The 14,242-nt window shown below is 51.9% G+C and overlaps 1 long non-coding RNA gene across 1 annotated transcript; it reads right to left on the bottom strand.

The window, feature by feature from the left end:
- Window positions 1–8,328: 8,328 nt before the first annotated feature.
- Window positions 8,329–14,007, bottom strand: LOC114485316 (uncharacterized). The gene is made up of 3 exons (XR_003678791.2): window positions 13,925–14,007; window positions 10,929–11,214; window positions 8,329–8,521 (listed from the first exon to the last, which is right to left on the bottom strand). It is a non-coding gene; the product is annotated as an uncharacterized lncRNA (long non-coding RNA).
- Between the last annotated feature and the right edge of the window lie 235 nt (window positions 14,008–14,242).

Raw genomic sequence — 14,242 nt, 5'->3', positions numbered from 1 at the left:
TTCTAAGTGCCCTGCACAAATGGGATTGGACAGGGGGGAGAGGCTGGAGCCTGGGAAACCAGCTTGGAGGCGGCTGCAAAAGTCTATTTGAGGTGCCGTGGCCCCACTAACATATGAACTATGGAAATGAAATGACAGGAGCTGATCTGGACAGCATCAAAGAACAAGGGTCAGCTGGCCCTGGCAGGTGACAGCATTTGGAAGCTGTAAGACAGAAGTAAAAATGAGTTCAGGGTTTTGATCAAAGAGGCTCTAGAGGCTGCTGGTGAAAGCAAAACTTTCCCATTCCGATGTATCAGGTGGGGTGTGGAGGGGGAGATAATGCAGGTCTGAACGACATTCAAGAAAGCTCAACTGCTGTAGCCTCAACAGCACAGGGCTGATTTTAACACCCTGGGATTCCAGTCTTGTCCTGGCACTTCCTGCCATGTGACCTCCCTCATCTATAAAGGGGATGGTGATAGCTATACCTTGCCTACTTCAGGGTGGCTGAAGGGTCAGTGAGATCATCTGGTTAAAAAGCACCGAGAACACTAAGCAGCTGTATAAACACCAAGCACTGTTGTCATGCACCAGGTGGTGGCTGCATGGAGAGAAGACACTCGCTGAGAACACAAGGCTGCAGAAGTCAAGATGGTCCAGGAACCCAGCCTCAGCCTAGCCTTTAATAAACAGAGAGAATTTCTGGAGAACTCACTGATTTACTGAAAAGGATCAATTCCCTTCCCCAAAGCCAGGAGCCAAAGCTCCTCGGTTCAGGGTAAAGGCATGTGGTCAGCGCTACCTCAAGGGAGCTTCTTCCCAGGCTACGAGCTGGGAAGACCTCCCGCGTCAAGCCCCTTGTGTTACAGGTGAGGAAACTGAGGCCCGGAGGAGCAGAAAAGTAAGTTGGCCAAGGTCACCTCACTGGGGAAACTCCATGATAGCCGCAGGAGGACAGAAGAATGACGTGGTGGGCATGGACCACTTTCTGCTCCCTGTGGCCACTAAGCTGGCCCTCATTGCCACCTTCTCTTTCCTGGACTTTTGTGCAGCCTCTCCACAACCTGTTCTCCCCATCGAGGCCAGAGTGAACTTTCAAAGCTAAACATAACCATGTCACTTCTTTGTGAACAGCACTTTTATGGGTTGGGAGCAGTGCCATCCAGCCAGCCCTTTACTAAAGGCCACAGCCCGTCCTGAGAGCCTATAGCTCTCCCTGCTAAAGGCTCCCACCCTTTGACCCTTCAACTCTGCCACTCCTTTGCAAATAATCCCCTCATTAAACTCCTCAGCCACCGCTTTTGTGTTTCCTGCTGCTTGGCCAAGATACCCATGGCCTTTAAAGCCCCCATGATGTGGCTCCTGTCTGCCCCTCCTGTCTCCACCCACCAGTCCACACTCACTAAAACAAGCCCCTACTCATCCTTGGGTGAGTTATAAGCTGTGGGTTATGTTATAAATGCACAGTTCCCAGTTAATAGCATTTATCATCATTTGTCATGACATACATGTCTATATGTACAAAGACACATGTGTGATTATCTGATCTATTTCTCACTAGACTGTAGAACAAGGTGCCCTGGTTGATCCAGTTTCCAGAGTCTGAAGGCCAAAGGGTTTGGAGGCAAAATTCTCCCAGAGACTAAGCTGCTACCAGCCTCCCTGTCATTCTTTCTCAGTGACATGATAAAAAGGGAAAATGAACAATTGCCACAGATGCTCTGAAAATGACACTCTTGGCATCTCTTCAGCCAAGCAGCATGCAGGGGGGACCCCATGGGGGGAGAAGGGAGGGAGTGCTGGCTGCTCCCAGGAGCCAAAAGCACAGTCCAGGCCTGGTGTCAGAACCTGCCCTTGGGAATGAAGCTGACAGCCCATGGGAATGTCCCAGAGATGGAGGAGGCTATTAACAAGGCTCACTCAGACTGCGCCGCATGAGAAGGGAACATAGTCTCATTATTAACCTCGGTGTATTAATATTTGATAAAGCATCTTCATGATGATAGATAGCAGTCACCCAGAACAGGAGAACAGCTGTGGTTCTGCAAAGCATTCTCAAAGAGGAGGAACAGCTTTTATCAAGAGGGGACAATAGGAGAAAGTGTTATGTCCTGGGCAGGGAAAACTGCCCTGGACCACACAGTGCAGGTGGCACACTGGCCTCCCTCGTAGGTTGGTCTACACAGGTAACTGGCAGGTTTCTCTGCACAGTGGACTGTCTCAGGGGAAGAAGAAGAACTCACAATGGCTGACCTCCAAGAGAGAGCTGCTGAGCCAATTATTTTTTTCTTCTGACAGCGCATTAAAATGATTGCTGATGATTAAAGATATTTCTGTGAATAGTACATTTTCCCAATATCTAGTCTCTAAATAGAACTCTACTCCATGTTTTGAAATCTGAGAAGAAAACATTTTAAAAACTTCTCGTTAATGACACCATCTTTGTTCTCACAGGTAGCTTAAGAGAGACCTTTGGGCCATGCACACCTGATGCCTTGGTCTCCAGCAGCTGTTTTTAAAACTGTCAACTTAACAAGCTGCCAAGAAGCTGCTGACCCCTCCTGGCACAACTGTGATGGAATCCTGCTCTCTGAAAGAAATCATTCACCCTTTGGACACAAAGCCCTTCTCACACAACTGGGGCACCTGGGCTCAGAGTCATCCTGGTGCAGGTGGGGTGAGACCAAGCATCACTTTTTGCCACCAGAGTCAGGAAGGAGTCCATACCACCCTCTCTGGGGAGTTTCCAAAGGGTCCAGGCTGGTGGGCAGGGAGTGCCAGGATCTGAGGACCACTGTCCTAAGGCTCTGATGGAATACCTGCCAGTCACAGAACTTAACCTTGGGGCCTGGGCACAGTGGGTCTGGAAGACATTCAAGGTTCAGAGTGGCAGCAACCATGTGCTTCAGAGTACAGGGACACGGCCTGCAGTGCACCCGCTGCCCTGTTGCGTTCTCTGAACTGTCTTAAAGCAACCTCACCTCTGGCCTCACCTCATTTCTAGTAAGAAGGCTACAAAGAGAGAATGTGGAAAGGAAGCACATCTCTAGTTTGAAACATGACTTGGATTCTGATTTAAAGGCAAAAGCAGAGTGGGCTACACAATTTTGTGCATTTTGTCTTAAAAGGGAGGCTCTGTGTAGTTTGTCCCTTAGTAATTGTTCAATGAGCCAAAAAAGGGGAGAAAGGACGTGTCGGGTCCTCCCCTCCTCACAGCCTCCTCAGGAGGCCCCAGCCTGCTCTCTGCACCGCAACCTTCCAGATGCCTCTGCACCAATGAGCTGGAAATCACGCAGCGGGCGGCACTTGGGATGCGGGGAGGCTGAGCTGTGTGCGTGCATAAGGCAGGCAGGGGATGTGGGATGGAGGCTAATGCACAAGGTTTCTCTTTTCAGGGCATCTTTCTGTTGTCTTCCTCCCAACCCCCACCACCACCCCCACCCAGTGCGGCCACATCTGCCCCGAGGCAGCATCCTCACCCAAATCACAGGGGTACACAACCAGGTGCGAGGGCGTGCGCAGGCAGAGGCCCCCTCTGGGATGAGGAAAGAGAGCACAAAAGGCAGGCATTCTGGCCGAAAATTCCCTGCAGCCTGCAGCGCTCTGTCCCTCATTCAGACCCGCAAATGTTTGCCTAATGGCGCGCAGTATGAAGGACAGGAAATGGGGTGAATGGCAATGAGGATGGCTCGAGGAGACACTGCGAGCTTTTTTTTTAACTGAAACATGAAGTCTGGAACCTCTTGGAGGGATAGGAACTTGGGCTTTCCAGCTGCTCCCCTTCCTCTAACTTTCAAAGCAAGTCTGAAAAGTAGGAGGGTGCCAGAGGCAGTCACCAAAGCTAGAGAATGGCCTCCCGTTCAGGAAGAAGCCTCAGGACTTAGCCACCACTGAACCGCAGGAAGCGCTGCCAGCTTTAGAGGCTGACACTGAGAGCAACATCTGTCCAGCGACCTACCTGCAAATATTCCTGCTGGGCCCCCAACCCTCCCCTTGGCATGCCAAGGTCAAATCCATCCTCATCCAGGAGCCTCCTGCAGTGTTTTCTTACCCACGTCCCCTTTCACTTTAGTCAGGCTGATCCAGTTTCGAATCCAGAGTAATTCATTCTGGAGAGGAGTCAGGTATTTGTATACCAGCGAGCGTGGCAGTTTCCAGGCAGCATAACCAGATGGCTTGTTTATTTCGGCCCTGGGAGGAAGAGCCGTGAATGGTTTGAAAGGCTGAATAGGGAGTGCTTCCTTTGGAGCTGAGAGGAAGATGACTTAAGAGGCAGAATAGATGGAGTCCAGCTAACCAAATGCAAGTCTTCTAACCACAGGTCACTAAGCAGAGAAGGACCAGCCACACTAGGAAGAGCATCTAACAAGGCCTCATCGTCCTCTGGTTTCTTGGGCCTTCCTGTCACCCAGCTGATAGCAGACACACACCTGGGATCTAGGCTGGATGCCTTTGGAGAAAGATCTGCACAGCAGCGGGCTTAATCCCCATGGCCATTGGGTCCCTGGAGACCAAGCCAAGAGCTTGAAGTGCAAGCATTAGCCTAATTTCACTGGTCTCTGGCTCTTTTTTCCAACCCAAGCCTTCTAAGATGAAGGAGGGTGGGGGTTAAGAGGGAAGAAACTGGCCCTGGAACAGGCCAAGGTAACTGGGACATTGACTGGGCTGATGAACTTGAATATCTGAAGTTGGGAGAAGAGAAGGGACAGAAAGATACTATTCCTGGGAGTTCCCTGGCGGTCCAGTGGTTAGGACTCAGTGCTTCCACTGCCAAGGGCCCAGGTTCAATCCCTGGTGGGGGGACTAAGATCCCACAAGCTGCAAGGCCAAAAAAAAAAAAAAAAAAAAGAAAGATACTATTCCTAAGAAGATTTCCTGTAAATACTAACATTCACCTAGTATTTTATTAATAAAATAACTTTCATAAACCTTATCTTACTTGATCTTCACAACAACCTTGGGAAAATACTACTGTCTTCATCGTGTAAAACAGGAGATCGGGGGCTTCCCTGGTGGCGCAGTGGTTAAGAATCCGCCTGCCAATGCAGGGGACACGGGTTTGAGCCCTGGCCCGGGAAGGTCCCACATGCCGCGGAACAACTAAGCCCATGCGCCACAACTACTGAGCCTGTGCTCTAGAGCCCACGAGCCACAACTACTGAGCCCCTGTGCCACAACTACTGAAGCCCGCGCGCCTAGAGCCAGTGCTCCCAACAAGAGAAGCCACCTCAATGAGAAGCCCGCGCATCGCAACGAAGAGTAGCCCCGGCTCGCAGCAACTAGAGAAAGCCCGCATGCAGCAACGAAGACCCAACGCAGCTAAAAATAAAATAAATAAAATAAATTTATAAAAAGAAAAACCCAGGAGATTGACTGAACTGTCCTCCATGGCAGTAGCATTAGCAGTGGAACCAGGACCTCAATCTGGGTCTTGTGACATTTTCCTCCTCATCCCAGGACCTTCGATTTGAGATGGAAAAGACCAGGCCAACATCTCCAATGCTGCCAATGTATACCTACAAAGCAGATCACCGCCATCTTTTAAGAAATACAGGGCTGCACGCTTTCCTTGCCATAGTACTCCTGGGAGTGGGGGAGTGGCCTCAGAGCACGCTGGAATAATAGGGACCAAAGGCAGCTTCTGCTTCCTAAGCCTCTTTGGAAAGGCTGACCCCGCCCAGACTGCCAAGGCAGCCCCAAAGACGGCACTGAAGAGAAAAACGTCAAGAAGTTAATACCAGTGGGGAGGTGGGTGTGGGAGACTGACTCTCCCTTTCTCTGCTCTGCCTACCCAGCCACTCTACTTTGGACCTTCTCAAAGCTTTAGCTTCTCCCACAGGTCACTCAGAGTGGGCTCTCAGGAGAGGAAATTCAGTAAACTGGTTAGGGTTTTCTTTGTTTTAAAAAATCCTGAATGGACCCCAAACTTACATGTTTACTTGTTAGCCAGATGTTCTAAATGACTAAGATCCAGGCATGCAACTCTACAGTCTGTGGTTCTGCTCCTTCTGGGGGGCTTTCAGATGCTTTGATAGATGAGATGCACACTGGTAGTGAGGAACAGGCAAGGCTGATGGAGGTCCTTTCCTGCTCAACCCAGTTCCACCAGTTTCCCAGGCCGCGCATCAATCAGGCCAGGCTACCATACAGACTGGCCAACTGGACCAACTCTTAGCCCATCGGCCTGTCAGAACCACACACACCCTTCAATCCCCGGCCCCAGGGCCACCTCTTCCATAGACAAGTCCCTGATGCTCCCTGCATCTCCCCCTTTGTTCTCTCATTGTTATTTAATTATGTGTCTTTCCCATAGTTCTTCTCTAATTCTACTCATGCTAATTAATTAGGAACATTGTTCATTTCCCTAATAGATCATAAACTCCTCAGAGACAGATACTATGTTGAATCCAACTCTGTGTTCCCCTCCTCTCCACATTCATGTCTGGGTAGGGGTTTAGCTTTACACATAGTAGGAATGTGATTGATAATTGTTAAAATGGAATTTACCTTGATTTCTCAAAAAACAGGTTACCTGTGAAACACAAAAGACAGCCCCACTCCTCAAGCTGTTCTTTGGCAAACTTTATGGAATACAGTACCGCTCTCCCTCCAGCTGTATCCCAGGGTCACTGCAGCCAGACCCAGCCAGCATGAGACACAAAGAAGGTCACCAGACTGGCAAAGGCAAGGGTTCCAAGTTTGGTTATTCAAAGAGGTTAAAATTACATTGGGGTTGGTGCCATTATACATCCCCTAGGAAAACCAAGGAAGGATTTTGTGGGGTAAGGGATGGTGAGGAGGAGATGAAGGAAGAAGAAAGGGAGTTTTCTGCAAAGAGCAAGGACCAAAAGGGTGATGGCTGAGACCTGAAAAGATTCTCCACCATGACAAGGGAATGAGCTACCCCATCCCTTTTACAGGGATGGGAAACCCAGACACTCCTGAGGTGAAATGTCATCATGGTCTCAGAGGGGCCCTGCTCATGACTCAAGGTCAGTTGGAGACCCAGGCACCTGGGAAGAGAGTGGAGGGAGAGAAGGTGGAAGAGAACCACAAGGAACCTCAGAGAGGGCCATGAGCAAGGGGCAGTGGGGGAATCATCCCAGAGAGTGCTTATGGGAAAGCGGCGCCCTTCAAACAAGGCAGAAGATGGAACAATCAATGATGGGGGAAACAAGTGTGATCTGGGCCCATCACTGGTGGAGCAGGTGAAGGGATCCACCCCTTTCCCAGTTTAGACCCATACACCACCCCATGTAACCCAAACTCTCTTTATTGGTCAAGGACTTAGCGTCAGAACATAGCTACCCTGGGCAGGGCTCCAGGGAGGCAATGGTCACAGGGGCTGAAGCGGGGAAAAATCCCAAGAATCAGATCTCAGCCAGCAGGGAGAGGAGAAGCCATTTCTACTAGAGATTAAAGATTATCCCCCCCCGCCAGACACACACACACAAATCTATTATGAACCTGCTAAGTAAAAATCTAATTCCAGGGACTTCCCTGGTGGCGCAGTGGTTAAGAATCCGCCTGCCAGTGCAGGGGACACGGGTTCGAACCCTGCTCCGGGAAGATCCCACATGCCGCGGAGCAACTAAGCCCGTGCGCCACAACTACTGAGCCTGCGCTCTAGAGCCCACGAGCCACAACTACTGAGCCTGCACTCTAGAGCCTGTGCTCCACAAGAGAAGCCACCGTAGTGAGTAGCCTGTGCACTGCAATGAAGAGTAGCCCCCGCTCGCCGCAACTAGAGAAAGCTCGCACGCAGCAACGAAGACCCAACGCAGCCAAAAATAAATAAATTTATTTTTAAAAAAATCTAATTCCAGTTTGATAAGAGGTTTAGTCCAGAAAATCCTCCTTTCTGAGGCAGTGTGGGGAAGATGTTATCTGTTCTCAGTTTCCTATCGAATCACCCTTTCCTTTCGGGGCCACAGAGAAGATGACGACAGTTCCTCTATCCAGGACCAGGCAGGGGATCGAGGTACATAATGAGGTCCACGCACCTCTGCCCGGCTGTCCCGCCCCTCACACACTCCTTCGCCCAGACCTTCTTTTACTTCTGACTTTGGACACAGGTCATTCAGGACAGAGGCTGAGGCCAAGGGCCCACCTGGCAGCACCTCACACCTGAGAGGAAGTGGGGGACACGTGGCAGGAGAGGCTGCCTGATCTGTGCTCCCTCCCGAGGGCCCCTGGCCTCTGAGCCACGCAGCCATGTCTCCATCACGCCCTGCTAGGGCTCACGCCAACGCACACAGGGGATTCACCACAGGCGGGAAGGGCAGTGAACCTCGGGATTAGGAGAGCGGCTCCCCTAACTGCCACAGCCCCAAAGAGTACCTGCCAAGGCCTTGATCCGGGACCTCTCAAAGAGCCTGGCTGAGCTGTTGTCATTATCCAGCTCATCGTCCGGGGCATCCCAGCGGGCATTGATCCGGCTGTACGGTGGCTGGTTGCCCACGTTTTCAAACTCCGTGGCCGATGTCATGTCAGCAGGCTCTCAGCAGCTACGCCTGCCTCAGTCTTCATGGAAGGGTCCCTGGGGGCGGACAGCAACATAGTCAGAGGGTTAGTGCCCACCCCCTTGGACTTTGTCTCAGGGGAAACTTATTTGGAGCGTCCAACAGGAATAGATCCTTGCGGGAGCAGCACACGGTGCCCTCTGCCTGGCCATGCTTCCTACCCAGGGTCTCCAGGTTGTCAGGTATAAAAAAATAATGCAGCAGCAGCAGCAAAGGTAACGGCGGCAGTGGCGCCGGGGACCGAGAGCTGCATGCAGCAAGGGTCAGGACAGCCAGCAGGTGGAGACGTCAGTCGCAGGCAGGCCCGCCGCCTCCAAGCCCGCTGCCGCGGCCGCCGAGGGAGCTGGCCCTCCTGGGAGACCGAGGCTGGCATGGACGAGCTGGGAATAGCAGCCCCACCCCGTGGACTGGGGCCAGGACCCAACCTGGCGGGGAGGTGGGGACAGGGCAGGAGAGGGGAGAAGCTGGGAGTTGGCTGAGTCTGACTCAAACATGAATCAGTGGGGAGAGAGGAGAGCATGAGCTTTAAGATGCCACTGGTGCCACCAGCCCCGGCAGCTGCACTGGGGAAAGTTAAGTCCACCCAGTGGCTGCCCAAGAGCCCTCCGAGTTCTTTCCCTGCAGCAAACATTCAGAAAGCTGGGCTCTTGGTTTTGCCTTCTCTGAAGTATGCCCAGGTGCTTGGACAAGCTCTCCTGTCGCACCCCAGGCACGATGGTGGTGTGGGGTGGTGAGGGGATCCCACCGACAGCAGAGCTGTGTGTGTTCATCTGTGCCATGAACATGGGCATCGGGAGCCCTGGGTTCCTCACTCGCCTGTCCTTCATTCACGATACTCACTCATTCATGATTATTTCAAATATGAGCCAAGTCCCTACGAGGTGGCAGGCACTGTGCCAGGCAATTATGAGTAAGACAGGAAGGGCCCTGTCCTTGTGGAGCTTATACTCTGGCAGCAAGACAGATGATTGAAGAAGTAGTTACAATAAGGTGTGATGCTGTGCCACAACTAGGAAAGGATGAGGGAGTGTGAGGGACTCGTGCTAGAGGCTGGGTATCTGGGGAAGGAGAGTTTGAGCTGATTCCTAGAGGAAGCTTGCAGGCATCCTATAAAGGGATAGGTGGAAAGGAACGGGTCCAAATAAAAGGAATAAAGAGCAGGTGCACTGTTCTGAGGGTAAGAAAGGGCGTGGCAAAACTTAGGAAACTTATGATGTAACTGGAGGTGAGGGCAAGGTCAGAGAGAAAAGCGGGACAGCAGGCTAGAGAGGCCAGGCTGGGTCCTGAATGTCCTGGGCCTTTGGAACAAGACTGGCTTCCCTTCAGTCTTAACTTCCGCCCCTGTACCTGCCCTTCAGTCCTCTCCCCAGGGAGCTTACGGGACTCCAAGATCAAGTCTGTGACACAGAACAGGGAGCCCAGGGCCTTCCTATCCAAGAGGACAAAAGGGGTGGGAGTAGGGGAGGCTGTGAGGCAGACAAATGACAAGTGTCAACAGCGAGTGAGCTGTGAGGTAAGCCACTCTCTCCCAGAGCGCGTGCACACACGTGCACATCACACGCGCACTCAGTCCAGCACACACACTCACCACCCAGGCAGGCACACGCTTGAGGAAGAAGTGAAGCCAGTTCACCGATCCAAGCGTGACTGCCACGCCAGAGCCCTTATTTTTCAGACAGAATCACTTCAGGCTCTTTGTCCCCCATCTGATGAATCAATCCTACCACAGGCCTTTGAGGTAAGACAGGAGGAGCTGGAATTATCCACCCTAACTGCATAAGGGAGGAAACCAAAGCCTCCTAGGATGAGGCCTCCCCAAGGTCATCTCGGGAATTACTGCTGCGGCCAGGAAGAGGCCAAACTGGGAAGAGGCCACCTTATGAAAGCAGGTGGGGAAAGAACATGGCACACGGGGACAGAGGGCACTCCCCGGCTTCCAGGGCTTGGCCAAGGTGTTTGCTACTCATGCGGCGGGCAGAGGGTGGGGTGGGGGAGGGAGGATGAAGGCAGGGGAGCCAGCCATCACCCCACCGGGTACCCGCCGTGATTCCAGGCCTGGGATCCAGCACACCCGCATCCCTTCTGACAGCCTGTAGTCTTGCACAGACGCGCTGCTTCCAGGGCTGAGATGTCCCACTCGGCTGGCCCCGCAGAGGTGGCCGGGAGGGCCCTCCCCCCTCCACCACGCCCTTCCCTACTTCCCTTAAGGGAAACCACCACCAGCTTGGAGCTGTGAGTGGGGAGGGGCTGACAGGCTGACCGCTGGGCCCTGAGCAGGGCCGAGCTGCCAGATGCAGAAGGCGAGGTGAGATCAGATCGTGCGTGCAGGAGGTAACCAGACCCTGGCTCTCCTTCTCGTCTCAGGCTATTTTTAAGAGTGGCTGAGAGGGCCCCAGGCCCGCGGGGCCCAGGGAGTGAAATTACCTTTGCCGCGGCTCCGTAAATAAGTCTGCCCCAGAAAGATGAGCCTGAGCGGGCAGACCAGCAGGACCGGGAGTTCAAGACAAGACTGATGGTCCCGGGAGCAGAAGAGCAGCCACTCGACAGCAAGTCACCCTGCTTAAAAACGCCCGTGCCGCCTGCGACTGCAGCTCAGAGGAGGCTGCAGCCAGGCAGCGGCTCTGCCGGAACGTGAAAAAAAACACACGTGCGCGTCTGAACACACAACGGAGGTGTTTTTTCTTTCTTTTTTCTTAGAAGGGTCAGGTCCCTGAAGACAAACACCAAGGAAAGAGATTCAGAAACTAAAGAGAGGCCCTCTTCCTCCTGCCCCCTCCCCCAGCCATGCCCACCCCAGCGGCCTGCCCAGATGGCATCCCATCAGGGCCAAGGGGCTGGGGGCTGGGCCAGTGTGCTCAGCGGCAAGGGGGAGAAGCAGGTGTGAGAGGCAGAAGAGAAGAAAATAAGAAAACAGGAAAGCTACAGATGGTTATTCCAGGAAAATAAAACAAAACAAAATATGCCTAAAACCAAATTCAACCCAGGGTCACCCATAACTGTCAAAACGCCCCTTCAAAGGCATGGCAATAAAGAAACCACCATGACTGAAAAGAACGGCACAGGCTGGGGACACATGGTGGGGACACCTAACCAAATGGGGGGGGGTTATGGAAATGACATTGAAGTTGATATCGGAGGGGAACGTGGAGCCAAGGTGATTCAGTCACGTTTTTAAGGATATAAGTCATCTATGCAGCCAGACTGGCCCTCCATGAGTACGGCAGACAGCAATTCCATGGCTAAAAATAGGCCCCAAATTGCACCTCCCTTCCCTGCCAGCCCACCCAGGAAAAAAGGTATAAGAAGTAGTTCCATGTCCATTTACTCCCCAGTTCACCCTGAAGCCCCCTAGAAGCCCTTCTCGCAACCCACCAGACCCTCGTCAGACTGTAGGTGGGTCTTCTGTGGTCTGTGGGACTCTGCGCCCAGGAGAGCCCACCTTCCCTGTGCATCAACCTGCTTGTCCAGCAGCAGGGTAGGCCCGTCTCCAAAAGCACAGTCCGAGGCTCAGCCTCACACGGCGAGCTTCTGCCGCCCCCTGACCCCAGGTTACACTTTGAGTGGGATGGGTCCCTAGAAGACTTGCCCACAGCTCAGGACTGAAAAGCTCATGTGATCGCACAGCGCACTCACTTGCAGAAGGAGTGCCTGCCTGGGAAATGGATTTCACAACATCACTGATGCAACCCACAGCTCTGCCCTTCGCTCATGTGCCCAGGGACCCGTCCGCTTCTGAGATCCGGTGTTAGGCCTCGGAATTTCAAGCCCACGTGCCATGCTCAGTTAATTCCCAGGGCGGGTAGGAACCCAGGAGGTGGCTGCCATGGCAGCTCCTTTCCCCGCCTGTAGGGTGCTGCCAGAGTGCTAGGTAGAGCTCACTTCAGCCCTTCCCATAGCTCTGAGCAGCAGAAGATGGGTGTTCTTCTCTTTCCCTCCCAACCCTATCCCCTCTTTCCTGTACCACACAAACGTGAGCAGCAACAATGTCCAGGAGTGAGAAATGGGGGAAATACAGGCTGATGCTGTGTTTCCTTAGCAGGGTCACCGGTGCAGGCTACTGCAGTAGCTTAAATACAGTCTTCCTTAACCAGAGAATTTAGACCTTCTCTATCTTTATCTTCTCTTTAGCTGTTAAGGTTTGACCTCTCACTGGCTTCCTATTTTGTTCTGCCCCTTTATGCTACCCCAAACCTGCTTTTAACATGTTTTGGTACTATGGCAACCCAGGTCAAAAGACTAAATCCTAAAGTTTCCCGGGAAATTTTCTGCCAATGCTTTTACCAAAACAGAATATTCTTCTACTCCCTTTGATCATAATCTCATTGCATATTCACAGACACCTTAAAAAATAGTTAAATACATAAACACTCACTAAAACAGCAGGAGAACCAGTGAGCTATCCAGTGCAGGGTACTCTAAATCTATAGCCAGCCCCAACTTCCTCCCCATCCCCACCTCCAGCCTGGCACCTCCATCCGTCTAGCAGACGTCTCCACCTAGAAATTACGGCTCAGTCTCATTACGGCTAAGACTGAGCACACGGCTCCCAGCACAGCAGAGTAGGGGAGATTCAGGACCATAGGGTGACAATGAGGCCCAGGCAAGCATACCACCTGTGGGTGAACTCTCCAGCAGATGGACATCACCAGCAGTGCCTGGGCCAAGCTTCTGCCTCTCCCCAGAGCACACTCTGCTTTCCCACATTCTACCGTTCCCATTCTGACCCAGCCTGGCTTCCAGTCCATCATTAGGAGGGTGTGGTTTGGGGGTTCTTAAAGCCTCAAGATTCCTATCCATGGTTGCCACCATCAAGGACGCCCATACATTTGCAACATCCTGGTCCACTGCTGTTTGGTCATTTTAATCCTTCTGTTCCAGTTGCTGTCACCAGGCAGGGACTTCAGGCCCACATGTCACAACTTGTCTGCCCTCATCATGGAAAAATCTCCTACTAAGAAATGGCTTCGGTCATGCTGCAGCTGTTTGGATGGGGGAGGAGGGGAGGGATCATGGCCCCAACAGTTCTTACAGGGATTTGAATGGGGAACAGGTGCTGCTCAGCTCTGATATAGGGATTGGCCCATCAGCCCTCTATCTTAACACCACCTATCAGCACCTCACATCCAACACAGAGGCAAATGTCCACTGGGAATGATTAAAGGAGAGGGGAGAGATGGTCCTCTTAATATACGTAATTTTCAAAGATTATCTTCCCTTGGGATTCTTGGGCTCCATAGCTACACGTACAGAAAGCTATTACAACCCAGTACTACCTCTTATCCCTCCCAACTCATTTCTTTCAAGATAGTCGCTGGCCTCCTCCCCCAAAATAAGTAGTAATTCTATGATAGTTGAATTGAAAAGCTGAATGCCCAATTTCTGTTCTTCCAAGAAGACTTTTCTAGAACACCCACAGTTACCTCTCTCTTCTCTGATGAAAACTGCACAGGGAGGTAGTGTGGCCTCAACATTCGAAGTGGTCAAGAATAGGCTGAAATACCTATGACTGGGAGAAAATATTTGCAAATGATGCAACTGACAAGGGCTTAATTTTCAAAATATACAAACAGCTCATACAACTCAACAACAAAAAAACAAACAACCCAATTAAAAAATGGACAAAAGACCTAAATAGACATTTCTCCAAAGAAGACATACAGATGGCCAACAGGCCCATGAAAAGATGCTCAACATCGCTAATTATTAGAGAAATGCAAGGAGCCTGTGCTCCGCAATGG

Source organism: Physeter macrocephalus, unplaced genomic scaffold, assembly GCF_002837175.3.
Source record: "Physeter macrocephalus isolate SW-GA unplaced genomic scaffold, ASM283717v5 random_1141, whole genome shotgun sequence".
NCBI lineage: Eukaryota > Metazoa > Chordata > Mammalia > Artiodactyla > Physeteridae > Physeter > Physeter macrocephalus.
The sequence above is the reverse complement of the archived record's forward strand: the minus strand, read 5'-3'. Positions and strand labels throughout refer to the sequence as shown.